Source organism: Pteropus medius, unplaced genomic scaffold (genome assembly GCF_902729225.1).
Source record: "Pteropus medius unplaced genomic scaffold, Ma_sr-lr_union100, whole genome shotgun sequence".
NCBI classification, from domain to species: domain Eukaryota; kingdom Metazoa; phylum Chordata; class Mammalia; order Chiroptera; family Pteropodidae; genus Pteropus; species Pteropus medius.
The window spans coordinates 3,491,678-3,508,866 of NW_024348242.1; the positions used below are offsets into that span (position 1 = coordinate 3,491,678).

A 17,189-nucleotide genomic window follows, 5' to 3' on the forward strand; every position below is an offset into this window, starting at 1 on the left:
GGATGGATGGATGAATGGACGGATTCTCAAACTAGAACATGTCTCTCTACAACTAGCTAGGTTGTTTATATTCAGCTTAGGATGGATGAATATTTTGCACACATACACACGACCTCATGGAGCACGAAAGTGAACATGTCTGCTCACATAACTTACAGAACCTTTGTGACACGCAGGCTTTTCTAAAGCAAGGATCGGTAAGTTGGCAAACTGTCTCTATGAGGCTTAGTAAGAGGCAAGGATTATCTGCTACCTAGCGGGAAACACGGTGCCTTAGCCAGATACACCATGCAGAGATAAACAAGGACGGGGAGGTGGCCCCAAAGAAGAGGAAATGAGTAGGGAGTGTGGTGACATTGCTAATGCTCCCTGGTTTTCGAGTCTTTTTCCAGGGGACAGTGCTGTACTGTATTCCCCAGGCTTCTGGCCAGTCATGTGATTGAGTTCTGGCCCCCGGCATGGTGGGAGAGGGGGTCAAATATGTACTACTCCTATAGACTTTCTCTTGCATCTCTTCTCCATCCACAGGCCAAGTGGAGAGGACGCCAAGGACAGAAAGGAAGGCGGAGCCACAGGATGCAGGGAGCCTGGGTCCCTGAGTGACCGTGTGGAGGAGAGCCTGCTGGCTGACAGCTACTCGGCCCCTGAGAGTTGGGCTTGTTTGTTACAGCAGCTAGTGCTGCTTATCCTGACCTATAAATACAGAGGTGATGAGGAAGGTAAGAAGTAGGGGCTCTCGCCTCATACAGAAGGCTCCAGGAGATCTTAACTCAGTGGAGCACAGATGCCAACTGCTGAGACACAGGATAGCGACATGAAATAATTCTCTCCATGACACCAGTCTGGCAGACAAACACAGGGAAGAAAGGGTGGTTGGGACACCAGGAGCAAGGTGAAGCCGCTTGATGTGGGGTCAAAAATTCCATATTCTAAAAACGAAAAAAAAAAAAGTTTGACTAGTATTTCATCTGGAAAAATAAATCAAAAATGGTAAAATTTTTAAATAAGCTAATTTCATCTTAATTTACCCAAGTGTGGTAACTCTGCTCTAATTTTTAGAGCAGACAAATGACAAAGAATGATTTTTTTCTTTCCGTTTGATTTTTTTTTGAAACTATGATTCAGAGATTTTTTTTTTTTTTTTTGGTAAACCATTCAAGGGCTTAATCACCATTTCCGTGGGCTTCTGTTAATCCTTTTAAATTCGAGTCATTGTCTCGCGGCTAGATTTAACTTTGCTGGGTGAAACCGAGATCAGCCAATGTCCCTCAAGTGACCGCTGGATGCTCTATCACCGACGTCACACAACGGATGGGTTCCAAAGTGTTTTTCTGTGTTCCCTCCAGGACACGCTAAGCAAGACCTCTGCAACTGCCACTTCTCACCCGAGGGACTTAAACAAGTGGCATCTTGCACGGGGTGGGGTGCCCCTGCATGGAACTTAGGTGGCTAAGTGACTCTGAAGCCACTTGCTGCATGAGCCGAGGTGCTCCTGGGAAGTTCCCAGCCTGCTGTTGACCTTGACTTCGAGCCACCCGCCATGTTTCATGCTACTGTTTTTCTAGCCTACTTAGCTATGCACGGGGAAAATATCACGGTGGGTAGGAAGTTTTTGCTCAAAAGCTAAACAAAGAGAAGAAAAACAAGTGCAAAGGGAAAGAAGGTTCAAAAAAAAAGAACGTTGAGAAATTCCGAACGCTCTCGTCAGGCGAAGAACGTCTCAGGGTTTCTTAATGTGCAAGGAAGCATCGTGATCGCTACAAAACAGAATCCAGCGAAAGAAAGTGCCCCGTCTCAGGTCGCCTTTCCATACCTGCGGTGAGGCTCCTGGCACCTGCCAGTGTCCAGGCACAGACCCTGCTGAGAAGCCAGCCGGACAGAATGGGGGACTTCTGGAAGCTTCTCAGGACCGCTCCTCACGCTGGGCGCCGGAAGCGGCCTCGCTGCCCAGGCTTCTATCAAGGAGGAAGCGGAGGGCGAGGAAATGTTTTTCTTGGAGCCGACGGCTAGATTCCTCTCGCCGTTCAGGGTTCTGCTCAGAGGCCACCTCCGCGGCAAGCCCCGTCTGCCCATTCTGCCTCCCCGCCCCTCCCTCCTTTCCCTGTCCCTGGGCACCCCATCGCCTGCTTTATGGTCTTCGTGGAACAGACTGCCCCTTAAGATTATGGGGTTCGCTTTTCGACTCTCCCACTAGCAGGCAACTCCATGGAAGGGGGGCTTTACCTGTCTGACTCATCGGCCGATCCCCAGCACCTGGGGGAGTGCTGGGCACTTAGTAGGTCGTCGACAAGTGTTGGATCAAATAGAATCCTTAAGAGAAAAATATTAAGAACAAATTACAGAAAGCATCATTGCACTCCAGAAGGACTGGACCCTATCTCTCCAGAATTTCTTTACAGAAAAAGTGATTATACACACACAGATACATACATTTTTTTCTATAGATGATTCAGGGACTGCAACTCCGTGCCCAGCACGGCCTGTTCCCTGCCTCCTGTCCCCTGGGACCACAACCCCAAATTTCCTGCCCACAAGCCTCCGTCTCAAGCTCTGCTGGACCCAGGCTAAGACGCGGGCCATCTCCAAGCGGTCCCTAATCCACCCCGCCTCCACGCACGGACGCGATGCTCACACGCACACGGTCACACGGTCGCGTCTTCCTCGGCCTCTAAACACGAACCACACCCCACATTCCGAGTGACAGCCGCCGAGAACCAAATGAAGCAGAGCCAGCTCCCCAGGGGAGCTGGCTGTGCCATGGGGTGTTTGGGACGCCCTAATGATCCCAAGGTGTGGGTGTACAATCAGTTGGGACACAGGGGTTCCTGAGGGTGGGGAGGGGTGAATTCTGGCAGCCGGGCCAGAATGTGCGCCCCTAAACTACGATGTTTTCCTTCTCGAGGCGAAATGAAGGCAGCCTCAGACAGATGCTGCCCACAGCTGCTGGCGGCGGGGCCCCGGGGCAGGCCAGCGACTTTGAAACGGGGGATTGGAACGGAATCTGACAAAGGGGCCACTGTCTCTGAGGGAACTTGGCACGAGCCCAGCAGGGCCCGGCGGGCGGGAGTTTGCACAGCTGCGGCTCCGAGCAAACATGTACTTTGAGCTGACCTGGGCCCGTGGCTTTGGGCATTAAACCTGACACTTTCCAGATGTCGGCCCCCTCGCTTTGGCACCGTCCTCAACACCCTGTCCCTGTAGGTACACACACACACACACACACACACTGCACACACACGCACACTCATTCACTCTCACTCACCACAGTCCTGTCAATGCCGCATTGTGCTGGAGACCCCCGGCCTCTCCTGCAGACTCCACGCCCAGACCTGAAGGTGAGTCCCCCAGGCGGAGCTGGGGATTTATGACCTGGATTTCAAATTGGTTCAAGTTCAAAGCTGGCTCAACAGCAGCTGCCACTTTGACCGCCATCCTTCCTCAGGCCTGGCTCCAGGTCGGGTGGTGAGGAGATGCTGAGCATGATTTCCAGAAGGTTCTTTTCGATCTGCATTAGGACGAACCCTGAGATCTCCAGCACCAGAAAGGGGGCTCAGCAGGAGTTTGAGGGTGGGGATGGCCCTACATGGCTGCTGTCTCTCAGCTCATGTGGCCCCTGATATATGGGGTCTCTGAACTCAAACGGGCAGGAGAACTGGGCCGGCTTCCCCAGTCCACAGAGGATTGTGACCTCCGTGCTGGGCACAGGTAAGAGAGGTCACCTCCTTACCTGCTCCTGGGTCACGGAAGGGAAAAACGAGATGTTATGTGTTGTCAGTGCTGAGTCACGGGGTGTTCTTCCTCCTAGGGTGACCTGAGGACATTGGGGACACGCACGGGCTCGGGGGAGCTGGAGGGAACACCAGAGGCTCGGAGGCCCCCGTGCTCGCACCCCGGGCGGCCCCAGAAGCAGCGGGCACCCTCCGCTTCCTTCCAAAAGCATTTACGACGGCCTCTCTGTGTGCGCTCTGTGGACTCTGAGTAGGGAGTAAATCGTTTCTGTCCTCACATCTTAGGATGTAACTTGCACACGTGAAGGGCACGCATCTCATGGGCACCGTCGGGCACGTGCGGTTTTGCGTATGTGAACACCTGCGTGACCAACACCCAGGTCAAGAGGGGGAAATGTGTCCGTCCCTCACATGTCCCCCCGCCCCCCGCCACTAACCCGAGTAACCACCACCCAGACATTTATCCTCACTGAGACTTCTGCTTAAAGACACACTCAACATTCCTCTTTCTGCCTAAAGACGGACAGAGAACAACGTCAATGGCATCACACAACACGTGTTCATTTGCATCTGGCTTCTTTTGCTCAGCGTCATATTCCCGAGATTTGCCCATTTTGCAGGGGGTCTTTTTCCTTGCTGTATAGTATTCTTTTGTATGCATATACCATGATTTGCACATCCATTTGCTACAAATGTTTCTGTTCCCCCTCACCCCATTTATATGTTAAATCTCACCCCCCAAGGTCTTGGTACTAGGAGGCGGGGCCTTTGGGAGGTCATGAGGTCATGAGGGTGGAACCCCCTCCCCCCACAATGGAATAGGTCTCAGAGAGCCTGTGGAAGAGGCCTGCTAGAGCTCGCCGGCCCCTTTCACATGCAGACTGAGGAGACGGCTGTGTCTGAGCCAGGAAGCCGTCCCTCGGCGGACGCTACATCCCATCCGCCTTCCAGCATCGGGAGAGCAACAGTCCAGGGGGCGGGGGTCAGGGCCGGAGTCTTTCCCACAGAGTTCCGTGGGGCCTCGAGTTTGGCGAGAGAGCAGCTGAGGGTCCCCATGCGTTGCCCGCCCCTCCCCCTCCCCCGGCAGGGCCTGGCAGTCCTGAGCGAGGGCTGGCAGAGCAAGAGGCCTCGAAGCGAATGAAGAGGGGGAAACCGACGGGTCCCCTAAACTGTGGGGGCAGTAACCTAGTCCTTACGGAGAATGGAGATGTCTCAGCGAATGCCAGGGACCTCCTAGATCTCAAACCCGAGCCCACGAAGGAACGTGAACGGAAAGCGTGAATCACCCAGGAATATTCTGATTTGAACAAATCGACCCCAAACTGCCTGACATGAAATTCTGCCAAATGGCAGATTGGAAGATTGATAGAGAAACTGAGTTACAGCAGAATAAATTGATTTTGGGGGGTGGCATGGCCGGGTTTGTGAGCTGCAAGGGCTCACTGGCCTACAGAACCCAGGGTCCACCGAGCCCCGACACGCTGAGCAGACGTGGAGCTCAGGGGTAACCGAGCGAAGGTGGCCATGTCCAGCGGCCCAAATGCACCATTTCTTCTGGCCCAGGCCCAAGCGCCATTTTATGCACTCGATACCTGCTGCTCCCCTCAAGCCTCACAGCGATCCCATGAGGTCAGAGCCAGTGGTACCCCGTTTATGGGAGGAAAAGCTTTAAACAAGATGAACCGGGTCGTTCAGTTGGTAAACGGCAGAGCCAAGTGTCACACGAGGCCTGTCCAGGCCTCCCTCCCAGGACACCAAGCCCCACGGATGCCCTGCTCTGGGCACGGCCTCCCACGCTCCCTGTCACACGTCGGCACAGCAGAGATCTCTCCGGTCCCACAAACTTCATCTGGACCTAGGCGGGCGCCCCTTACGTCCTGGGCACGCGAGATCCAGGCCCGCTCTGCTCACCTTCATCCGGCCGTGGTCATGTCTGTGTGGCTTAAACGACAGACCTTTCTGTCTCAGGGTGCTGGAGGCTGGAAGTCGGAGGTCAGGGTCCAGCGTGCTCGCGGCAGGTTCTTGGGGAGGCCCCCGTCCTGGTCATTCCTTGTTTTATCCTCACCCTGTGGGGGGAGAGAGAGAGGGAGGGAGGGAGGGAGCCGGGGGCATCTTTCTCTACTGCCCCTCCTCATCAGGGCGCCAACCCATCATGGGAGCTCTGTGCTCGCCACCTCCTAACACCATCACACTGGGGGTTGGGGTTCAGCCTGTGAGTTCTGGGGGATCTGAACCTTCAGTCCGCAGCAGTCACAGTGAGAGGCGGTATCTGGGTCCTTCAGGATAATTGCTGAGGGGCCTTTGTTTCGCCCCCTCTTCTGCACGAACTGCCAGGGAAGGAGGCGGAGGGAGACCCCAGCAGTCACCACAGCACCCCCGGGCCACCCCCTCAGCGGGGCAGCGAGGTGGACGCCGGGCTGGACGCCCCCCACCGGTGTGGGGTACTGGAGCTCGCTTCGCCCTGTTCTTTGGTGAGCCCTGGGCTGGGACCCTCTCCTCCCACGGGAGACCATGTCTGGGAGACCGTGGGAACCGCCCTGCCCGCCGCCCGCTACCCCGGCCTCTGCGGGCCTGGCCTCGCCATGGAAGCTGGCGAGATAAACTCTTACGTGTCGAAACACACCCCCACGTGAGGACAAATGATTGCGCCCCCTCAAAAAGAGATGTCGAGGTCCCAACCCCAGGGACCCATGACTGTGACTTCATTTGTAAATAGGGCCTTGCAGACGATCAAATGAGAATGGGGCCCCACGGGAGCAGGTGGCCCTGGTCCCACCGGCTGGTGTCCCCATGAGGAGGCCACGCGAGACAGAGGCAGCGAGTGTAGACATGTGTCTACGGGCCGGGGACCGCCGGGGAGTGCCAGCCACCCCCAGAGTGATCCAGAGCCCAGCTCGCCACGCGTGGGTGGGGACACGCCCTGCTCTGTGTCTCTGCCGCTGGGACACCGTGTCAAGCGTGTGGTTGGGGGACAGTCAGTGGCATTCCCAACCTCTTGAAAGCCACAGAGCCCTCCTCACTGGTGTGACCAAAGGCGCCCAGCCTCCCTCCCACACAGAAGCTCCTCGTTCCTAAAGTAAAAATTGTTTTGTTTTCAGGTGAGCTGGGATGAAGGGGGAGGGGCTGCTGCCGCAGAGTCGGTAGGGTGAGTGGGAGGCTCCTGGCTCTGGGGGACCCAAGGGGGCACAGCCGACCCCTTTAATGGGACCCCAGCCTCTGCTGATTCGTATTTTTCAAAACGTGATGAGATCTTTTTCTCAATCATAGTTCTTGACATGTTTGAGTTTTGTGCCACTGACCCCTTAGACAGTGTGATGGACCCCCTGGGTCCCTCTGTAGAATAATGTTTTTAAGTCGTAACATACAATACGGCAGTTTGCAGAGATAATGCACGAAAACAGTATGACATTAAACAGACGTAATTCTCTACAGATGCGTTAAATAATGCGATTCCGCAGCCGTCTGGAACTTCTGGAACCTCCAAGTCACGACGGGTATGAGTGAGCGCTAACCGTATCACGGCGTGCAAATCTCTCTGAGTTTTACAGGGAATAGAGTCACAGGTTCTGTTAGTTGTTGAAGTTTGTAATAGAAGGAAATCTTCCTAACAGAATGAACTGCTTTAGGGGTTGGTGAAAATAGCGATCAAGGATTTTTCTTTCCATCCAAGTTTTCAGACCCCAGGCAATGAGCCCTGTGCAAGGGACCACACCTCGCTCCCTCTCAGGGGACTCTGGGCCACTGGGAGCATGTAGTCCCCGCAGGCCGGACCCCAGGGGCGGCTGCAAAGGGCACCCGCAGCCCCGACACCCCTCCTCCCGGCCCTGCCTGCCGGCCGGGTCCCTTCTACAGCTGCCTCCCTAATTGGTTCCTTTCTCAGCTGGGGTGGGGGCTGGGGGACAGCCTTTCCCCTTCACCTCTAATTGCTTGCACATTTGGGGGGCTTTTTCAGGCTGGAATGGAAAAACGAGCAGATCGGGGGCCAGAACCCTGCGTTCTCTTCTTGTTCTGAGACCTGAGGACGTCGAGGCAAAGGTCTGAGGGCGGCTTCTTGGACTTTCCAGGTGGAAAATGGCTCTGAAAAGCCTTCTTCCCGAGTTCATGATACTTCACACTGCAAAATAACAACGCGACAGCGACGAGAATAATAATAATGGCTGGCACTTCGCCGGCGTGACCCCCCGTGTTCTCACGGCTCTAAGAGGTGGGGGCTGCCATCCCCACTTAACAGATGTGGCAGCTGGGGGTTAAAGGACACGCCGGGTCACAGAGCCAGCGAGGAGCGGGGCCTGGTATCCCGCAGGGCTGTCTGAGCCACGTGCACGCTCTCTGCTCCCATGGGCTGCAGCTCTCACGCTTGTCCGCTGTGGTTTTGCAATCTGGAACCTGCCCCGAGTTCTCTGAGGCCAGGCCGCCAAGCCTGTCCAGGAGACTGGACAGTGGTCAGCTACCTGTCTGTCGCTCAGAGGAATAAGCGAGTGTGGAAGGCCTCAGCCTGGGCCCCTCTGTGCCCGCCTGAACGAACAGTTCCGTCCAAGCGTCCCAGGCCCAGCTGGACCCTATCAACCGTGAGCTGCAGCTCGCCCCAGGTTGGACAGACAGAGTTCCTCTCTCTCCAAGCTCCCAGGGTGGCCCACACAAGCGATCATCACCAGAGCAGGTTCGCCAACGTTCTGGTCGCTTGTCCAGTGAGGCTCCACTCAACCCCCTGTTATTCCTTTTTGTTATAATTGAGGTGGAAGTCACAGCATGTGAAGCTGACCATTTTAAGTGAACAGCAGGGGCACTGAGCACAGGGACAAGGCGTGCAACCACCTCCCCCATCCGGTCCCAGAACATTTCACCTCCGTGAAAGGAGACCCCAGGCCCACCAGCAGCCGACCCCCTCTCCCCCGCCCCCGCACCAGCCCTCGGCGCACGAATAAACTTTCTGTCTCTAAGGGTTTACCTACTTTGGACATTTCGCATGAACGGAACCACACGGTTCGTGTCCTTTCGTGACCGGCTTCCTTCGGTCCATGCTCAGGCTCTCGTCTTTGAGGCCCGCCCAGTCGTGGTGGGCATCAGCGCGTCGCGCCTTTTCACGGCCGAGTGGCATTCCGTCGTGGGCACACACCACGTTTTGCTTGTCACTCACCCGCTGGTGGACATCTGGCTACTGTGAGTCGTGCTACTGGGACACGCGGGGGCCTGTGCCTGCTGGAGCATCTGTTTCCAGGCCTCTGCGGGCACATATTTATGGGGCGGGCGTTGCTCATTTATGGGGTGATGCCACGTCATCCTGTTCTTCCTTGTCCTTGTGCCTTACAGTCACCTTTGCGCCATGTGACAGTCAACCAAGCAATGCGAAGACTTAGAAATCAGGCTGCAGACTGAAGGACAGGTCTGGGCACAAGTGCAGGATTGCACGGAGCTGGCAAAAGTGATCGCATTAGGGGACTTTCTGCTCAAAGCCACTGGCGACGGAGGACTGGCTGGAAACGGAAGGAGAGAAAGTCGATGAGGGTGGTGACACACAGCGGTCACCAAGGTGGCCCCGGGCACTTCCGCAGAAAGCACCCTCTTCCTGGTCGTTCTGCGAAAGTCGCGGAGGGGAGGGACGTTTCTTACGCTACTACGTGATTTTGTCAGAAAAAGTTCTGGGGCCGAAGCTTTTGTCCCAGAGCCGACGTGACGGTCCCACGGGCGTTTGCATGTGTCACTCCCCACATCCGGGGAGAGAACCCGGAGCCGGGTCCGTTCAGAGCCGAGAATTCTGACATCACACGCCTGTAACACGGGATCGCAGACTCAGATTCCCGTGAGGACGAGGCTGTACTTAGCCTCGTCCCAAATCTGGGAGGAGAAGCAAGATAGAAGGCCGGCCCTCAGCGGTGTGTCCTAACGACACCAGGCCACCTCGCAGGGCCGTGTGCAGCCTTCCCGCAGGCCATTCTGGCTGCATGAAAGCCAGCTGCAGACGGGGGCGGGGGCCTGGAGCCGAGATGGAGCCGGTCAAAGTGAGCCCGTGCCTGTTGGCACCCACTCTCCGCCCCTCCACAGTCTTACCCTGTGTTCTCGGGAACGTTCCAGAACCCTCGCAAACTGGGTCACTGGGTAACGAAACGCGTTGCACCCGGATGCGCTCTCTCTCCATGGCGGCCCAGGTCCACCCACACCTTCCTTCTCTCCCGTCCGGTGCCGTAGAGGCCAAGTCCATGCTTCATCCCACCGTAGCCCAGTTTCGCTGTTTGGGGCTCGATGCACCGGTTCACCGGGAAAGCTTTGAAGAGAGGGCTGGCAGGACTTTCTTGGAGAGAGAAGCTGGGGCAGAGCCGCAGTGGGCGGCTGAGCTCCCCATCCTCCAGCCCCCTCCCTTTCCTCCATCACGAAACAACGGTGTGTGTTTCTGAGCGATCTTTCTTAGTCGTGGGCCCAGGGCCCAGGCGTGTGCTACGAGATCTTTCCCTATAAATCGATGCATTTATAACGCACAACGTGACATGAACACGGGGGTAGCCGCGTGCCCCGGCTCTGGGCGGCATTGTAATTTCAGATTTGATAAAGGGTTCGAGCACATTCTTAGTGAATCAGGGCTGGAGTCTAGCACGCACCACACACAACACGGGCAAAATGGTATTTCGGCAATTGGAACTTTCGAAAAGAAAGCGGCCACCAGGTTCTCGATCCTATTATCTACCTTTAGATTTTTTTTTTTTCCTTTTAATGAAAACTCCAGATGATCAAAAAGGTTTAGAGACTAACATAACCAAAGCCACACACCCTCCATGGGCTTGAGAAAGAAAACATCACCAAACAAAACAGCTGGGGTCCCATCGGAGCCAACACGGACCCTGGGTCTGAGGCTGGTTAAGCGTTTCTTTAAACATTTCCTCAAATACGTGTTGAAGCTGGACACACACATCTTACTGTACCGATTCCTCCACAGCCTGCTCAACATTATTTTTGAAAGTTCACCCACACTGATACACGTTACGCTAGTTCATCCCTTTTCTGTTCTGAGGGCTTTTGTGTTACGACGGCTAGAACGTCACGTGACAGGCAGAAGGTTCTCCATGGTTTTTACCAAGTGAACGCAAATGTAACGCCTCCGAGAAAATGCCGCGCTTTGTAATAATATCGCCCGGATGATACATTCTGCGTGTGACCTTGTTCGGGTCTCATGAGATGTGCATGTCCCCGTTTCATAGCCGGTGACGCTGAGGCATCTGGAAGTTTAGTGACGTGCCTGAAGTCGTCAAGATAATAAATTGTGGAGCAGAGATGGGGAAGCTGAGGGGTTCGTCCCCAGAACCTCCTCTCTGCCGTCAAGACACGTCACTTCCCACTTCACAGGCTTGAGGACAGGGCGGAGGTGTTATTTATTTTTGACGTGAGGAAGGAACACAATGAGGTGAGTGTGGGTTCCGTGTGGGTTTGGACAGGGGCAGAGAAAGCTTCTTTCTTGGAAAGAAGCGACATAGTGTGGCAGTGCCGTGGAGAGACGCAGACTCGGTGGCCATTAGCCCCCATGTCCCCGACAAACAAACAAACAAACAAACGAGGAAAGTCAGTCTGTTAGAAAAACGTAAGGTGCAGCCCCAGGAGCCCACAGGGGCGCCTTTTCAGTGACCCAGCCTTGGAGGTCACCGCTCCGGTGTCAGCTTCCCGGGGCTGCCACCACCGCCACCGACGGGACAGAAACGCACCGTCTCGCAGTCTGGAGGCCCCGGTCTGAGATGGAGGCGGTGGCAGAGCCGTGCGCCCTCCGGGGACACAGGAGGACGTGTCCCAGGCCACCCCACCTGCTCTTGGTGGCACAGCTCCCGTCCTCGGTGGTACTCTCCCGCCGTGTACCTGTGTCCACGTTTTTCCCCTTTATGAGGACCCCAGTGGTGCTGGGCTAGAGCCGCCCTACTCCAGCGTGACCTCACCTTAACTAATGACACCTGTAAAGCGTCACATCCGAAGGTGCGGGGGGCTGGGAGTTCACTATACGAGTTTTGGGGAGACGGAATTCAACCCGTACAGCCCCTCTTTACTACAGAATGGCATCGTGTCAACTTTAAACATGGTTCCAACTCATTCTTGTCACATGCTGGAGGGAGACGGAAACTGAGCTGAATTTATTGCTGCAATTTCTATACTCGGCGCTCAGTTCCCACGTTCCCGTTTTCTACACGATCCCCCTACGATAGGCGTGCGCACACATGCACGTGCATCTCTGCACGAGCGCACACGCACATGCACGTACTCACACACACCCACACACGTGTGCCCACGAGAAGGTTAAATTGCCACAGACCTGCAGACAGAGTTAAATTGAGGAGGGAAAAGCATAACTTGGAAAAACTGACTTTGGGTTTTAATGTTTGAAAAGTAGCCTGAGGATTTCAGGGAACCCGGAGCACGGCCAGCTCCCCGAGTCCTGAAGCTCCAGACCTGCCCCACCCCCGTTTCGCTCCGAGTCCCTGGCACAGGGGCCCAGCGTGGGTGGGTGGGACGCCTCGGGAAAGACACAGGTATCATTATTTTGGGTTCCTCCTCGTGCTGGCAGCCGCGGCTCCCACCTTCCCTCAGAAGCCAGACTTCAGGTCAAAAACAGAGGCGTGACTGACGGAGCGGCGTGGCAGAGCTGCCCCATTTCCCTCAGAAAATACCACATTGTTCCTGAGCCACGGCGAGGCCGCCGAGATGCGGGCCAGATGTGGGCGACGACCAGCTGCTGGCATTCGAGTCAGGAGAGGTGTCCCCGGGCCCCCAACACTCAGCCCTGCTCCCGTGGGTCTTCAGGGTCCCGGTCAACCAGGGGTGGAGCAGAAGCCAAGAGACGTGGGGAGGGGAGACAGGAGGGGGCCGGGGTTGCGAGGCCACGGGGGCCGGGAGTGGCGCTGATGCTTTGCCAGAAGCTTTGAGTGAGCAAAGAGGGGGCCGCCTGTCGATGCCACAGACGGCGGACGCCGCCGTAGGGAACAGAAGCTTCGAGTCGGCTTCTGCGTGAAATGAAACCGTGGGGTAAAGGAAAGGTCATCGGAGGAGGCAGTGAGATGGCAGAGCTCGTCGGACGGAGTGACAGAGGCCAAGACAAGGAACAGCCGCCTCCCCACGCTGGCAGGGGACACGTGCGCAGGAACAGCCGCCTCCCCACGCCGGCAGGGGACACATGAGCCAGTGTTGCTGAGATGGCAAGACAAACCGGTCCCTAGAGCCTGCACTGGGTCCAGCGTCACCTCCCAGGCCCCCAGCCCCACTGCAGACCCCGGAGGCCAGGACATCCCGTCCCTGGGTCTATAACATCCAACGTGCCTTCATCTCTCAGTGCAAGATTTGAAAGGCTGGCTGTTGGTTGAGAAGACCGGGGGTGTCTGTCTCGTTTCGAAGAGGCCGAGACCCTCAGGTTTGGAGGCGCCAGGGTCTGCTGACAGGGCCTGGGCCCTCTCTCCCTCCCTGGAACTGAGAAACCAACTTGCTTGGCTCGTCCCCCCGAAATTTTGCGGCCTGCGGCCTTCGGGATGGGGTTTATTTATTCATTTAAATTGGCTCCTGGCATTCACTCGAGCTTGTTCTCTCCATAAAGACCTTTTTTATTTGGGTCCTGGAGAGCTGTTTACTGCTTGGCACATGTGGCATGAAGAAATGATTTGACTGGAGACGCTAGCATTGCTCTCCAGTGACAGGGGCCTGGCAGGGAGCCAGATGGTCTCTCTGCCCACCGCGGGGCACCGCCTGCCTCCAGCCAGATAAGAACAGCCATTTCCAAACAGGAACGCCTCGCGCCCCCAACGCAAGGAGCTTAGAGACCGAACATGGAGCCAGCCTCCCCGCACGTCTCCAGGAAGAGGCGAAGCTCGCACGCCGACGGGGAGGGAGCTGGCTCGCAGTAACAGAATGTACTTTTTTTAAAAGCAGTCCTAAATTTATTTTTTGTTTCTTTTTTTTTATTCTAAAGGGTTGAGAAGGATGAAGACTGGGCACGATGAAAGTCACTGGCACAGTTGGAAGATGCTTTGGCCCAGGGGTGTGGGCAGACGCTGGGTTTGCCAGGGTCCTGAAAACGGGAGAGGGATGAAAAGCAGAGGACCAAACCTACTATCCGAGAATCGCCCCCCTCGGTGTTGACCCGAAAGGGCTGAAAACTTCTGTCCACACACCACCCTGAACGCGGATGTCAATAGCAGCTTTATTCACAATCGTGCAAACAGGAAGCAACCAGCTTCTGTAGGTGAGTGGATGAATGAACCGTGGTCCATCCAGACAGCGGAATATTATTCAGTGCTAACATGAAATGAGCCATCAAGACACGAAGAGACATGGAGGGACCTTGGATGCACATAACTAAGTGGAAGAATCCCATCTGAAAAGGCTACATACTGTGTGATTCCAACGAGAGGACATTCTGGAAGAGGCAAGACTGTGGAGGCAGTAAAAATAGTCCGAGTGAGCCCATAATGATGGACACGTGTCATTACAAAGCCGGCCGAGCCCACAGAAGGTACGACAGCGAGGGAACCCTGATGGAGACTGGACCCTGGGTGATGATGATGGCCCGCGCTGAAATGTTTGGACAGCTGCAATGGGAATAAACATCCCGCAGTTGGTGGGGGGGCCGTGGATGTGGGGGCTGTCTGTTTGTGGGGGAGGCAGAGAAGGCGGATCCTCTTCAGCCTCTGTTTTTTTTTTCTGTGAAACAAAACTGCCTTAAAAAATAAAGTCTAAAAAAAAAAAAAAGTAGAGAAATAAAACGTCGGCCACTCATGGGAGCTGCAACAGGAAGGAGAAAAATTGGACAGGAAGTGGTAACACAAGTACAAGCGAAGGTATTTTTCCTGTAAACACTGGGGTGAGCCGAGCATCTCGGAAGATGGACGGGTTTACGGGGAAAGAGAGCAAAGTGCCAGAGGACGGAGGAGTGAGAAAGCGAAGCTCCGGAGAGGAGGGAGAGGGGTCAGACCTAAGGTCGGTGCGAGGGTAGGGGTGAGAGACGAGGGATCACGTCATTCATCGATCGGAGGCTCGCGACGCGGCAGGCGAGGCGCTGGGCGCTCTGCGTGCGGTGCCTTGGTGTCTGGTCCTCCAGCGGCTCCCTGATGTCAACGCTGCTGTGATGCTCATTTATCAGACGGGGAAAGCGAGGCACGCACGGGCCGAGAGACCTGTCTGTCGTCACACTGGGCGGGCTTGGCCAGGACCGCGGGCGTGCCCCTGCGAGGGCAGACACCTCACTACGGGGGAGGCGGCGCATCCAGCGGAACCAGGACGAGGGCCGCGACCGCGAGCCACGTGCGGACTTTAAAGTTTGTAGTAGCCACGTTAACGAGGGGAAAAAGCACTGGGCGAAATTAAGAACGTATCTAACCCAATATATCCCAAAGACGACCATTTCGACATGTGATCAATATCTACAGATTATTCATTAGACATTTTACCTTCTTTTTTCACACTAAGCCTTTGAAACCTGGAGTGGATTTTACACTTTGGGCGTAGCTCAGTGTGGGTCGATCCAAGTTCAGGGGCTCATTAGTGTTAGAGACACGAGGATGAGAGACTGACTCCTGTAAAAGTGATATGTTGGGGCCATCAAATGGGGAATCTTCCGGTCAGTTTTGGGTCCAAGATTTGTGACGTATTTTTTAAAAATGAACTTTTTAATCTGAAATAATTTTAGACGGACAGAGATGTTGCATCGCTGTGTATCTCGACCTTCAAAATCTTCCTGCGCTCAGCAGAGTCCGACACATTCCGGATTTGGGGGTCTCGAGAAGTCAGACTTAGGCCGATCCAATTCCTTTGGTGATCTAGGTCCGAATTCCCCGCAAATCACTTGGGGGAACTGAGACTCTGCGGAAGGTACCGGAGTCAGTGATGTAGCGCTGGGAGTTGTAAAATTTCTAGCTTGTGATTCATTTTTCAATTTATACAATACTTCCTTTCTGGGCGATCAGCAGCCTCTTGATAAATATTGACTCAAGGTGTGGCTGGGGAGTGACTGGGCAGAGGACAGAGGGCACGGAAGCAAAAGGCCAGTGTTGACCGCCGCTCTGGAGTCCCGCAGTGTCTGTGGCCTCCCTCGACTATGGCAGCGCCACCCAGGAGAAATTGAATGTGACCCGCGGGTGTAATTTTTAATTTTCTATGAGCCACATAAGAGTACACAGAAGCATGGGAAACTAATTTTAATGATATATTATTTAATGCAGTATATCTAAAATATCATTATGTCAACATACAATCAATATAAAAACTATTAGACATTTTATTTTTTATATTCAGTCTTTGAACTCCAGTGTGCCTTTTATATTTATGTACAAGCCCATTTGGATATTACATGTTTTTGGTTGGAAAGTTCTAAACATAGTAAATTTCACAATACGTAAAAAAAGGTAAATTTCATAAGGTAAATGAGCGAAAAACTAGACCTACCTAGCAAAGTTGTGCCAAACATACTCGAAAAGTTTTCTAATAACCGAATTCGGGATCAGGTTTTACATTTAAATGAAGATTAAATTAATCCAAAATTCAGTCCCACAGTCGAATTAGCCCCGTTTCAGGTGCTCGCTAGCCACGAGCGGCCAGGGGCTACCGTAGCGGACAATGACTGTGGCATCGCCTGTCACGGTCCAGCTTCCTTATTCTGCTCCAGCTCTGCCCTCTTGCCTGTTACTCTGCTGAGCACACGCTCGGACGTGGTTTTCTCTTCATCCTTCTTCCTCGCTTTGCACCTTTCACCCAGATAAGACTTTGCCAGCACCGTTGGCTCGAGCCGAGGGCTTCCGCTCCCAAGATGGAGACGTGTCTGGGGTGGTCCTTGCCATTGTTTTTCTAGATCTCCGCCATCCTCGGTTCTTGTGGCAACTGCTCACGGGCGGTGATGTAGCCTGTTCGACCTCCGCCCACGGGAGGAGCACTTGGCAGTGCCAAGCACAGAAGTTGATGAGGAAAATCATGCTTTATGTCGATCTCTTAATTTTTTTTCCTATTTCCCCCTTTGACACTTGAACCGCAAGCCACCACTTCCACTGCAATGGCTATGAGTGTGTTTGCCTTGGCACCTCGGTGATGGGAGCCCTGGAGCCTTGGTCGTGCTTCTATTCCTGGTGCCTGATGGGGACTCGCCGAATTCTGGGTCTTCTCTAAGTGCCTCAATTAGACTAAGCAAATATATAAATGGGGGAAAGTTTTAGAAAATGTATTTATGAACCACTCAAATTTAACATACAACTTCCTCCGCCACAAACACTTTTCTTGGGGAATTTGAGCAAAGCCATAGAAGATTTATCTTCCCGGCAAGAGGAAACATTGATCTGTCTGTTTCCAGCCTTGTGGACCCGGCACAAAGGTGCTGGTGCTCCAGCAAGGTAGGGGCTCCCTAATGTTTGCGAGAAACTTTACCTCCAAACCGCTCGTGGCATCCTTGGGGGATTTCAAGCATTGAGGCAATTTGAAGTTGGCTCATTTTTGTGGTGGTGACAGTGGTGCTGATGG

At 54.4% G+C, this 17,189-nt stretch overlaps 1 long non-coding RNA gene across 2 annotated transcripts in view; it reads right to left on the reverse strand.

Moving 5' to 3' along the window:
* Positions 1-17,189, reverse strand: part of LOC120616011 (uncharacterized) — a 132,765-nt gene that overhangs the window by 5,183 nt on the left and 110,393 nt on the right. For both annotated transcript variants that reach the window (XR_005656437.1, XR_005656436.1), the window contains exons 2-6: positions 5,640-5,794; positions 3,728-4,089; positions 3,263-3,505; positions 2,224-2,310; positions 1,814-1,955 (exon numbers count right to left, since the gene is read on the reverse strand). This is a non-coding gene — a long non-coding RNA (uncharacterized LOC120616011). The remainder of the gene's footprint in view (positions 1-1,813; positions 1,956-2,223; positions 2,311-3,262; positions 3,506-3,727; positions 4,090-5,639; positions 5,795-17,189) is intronic.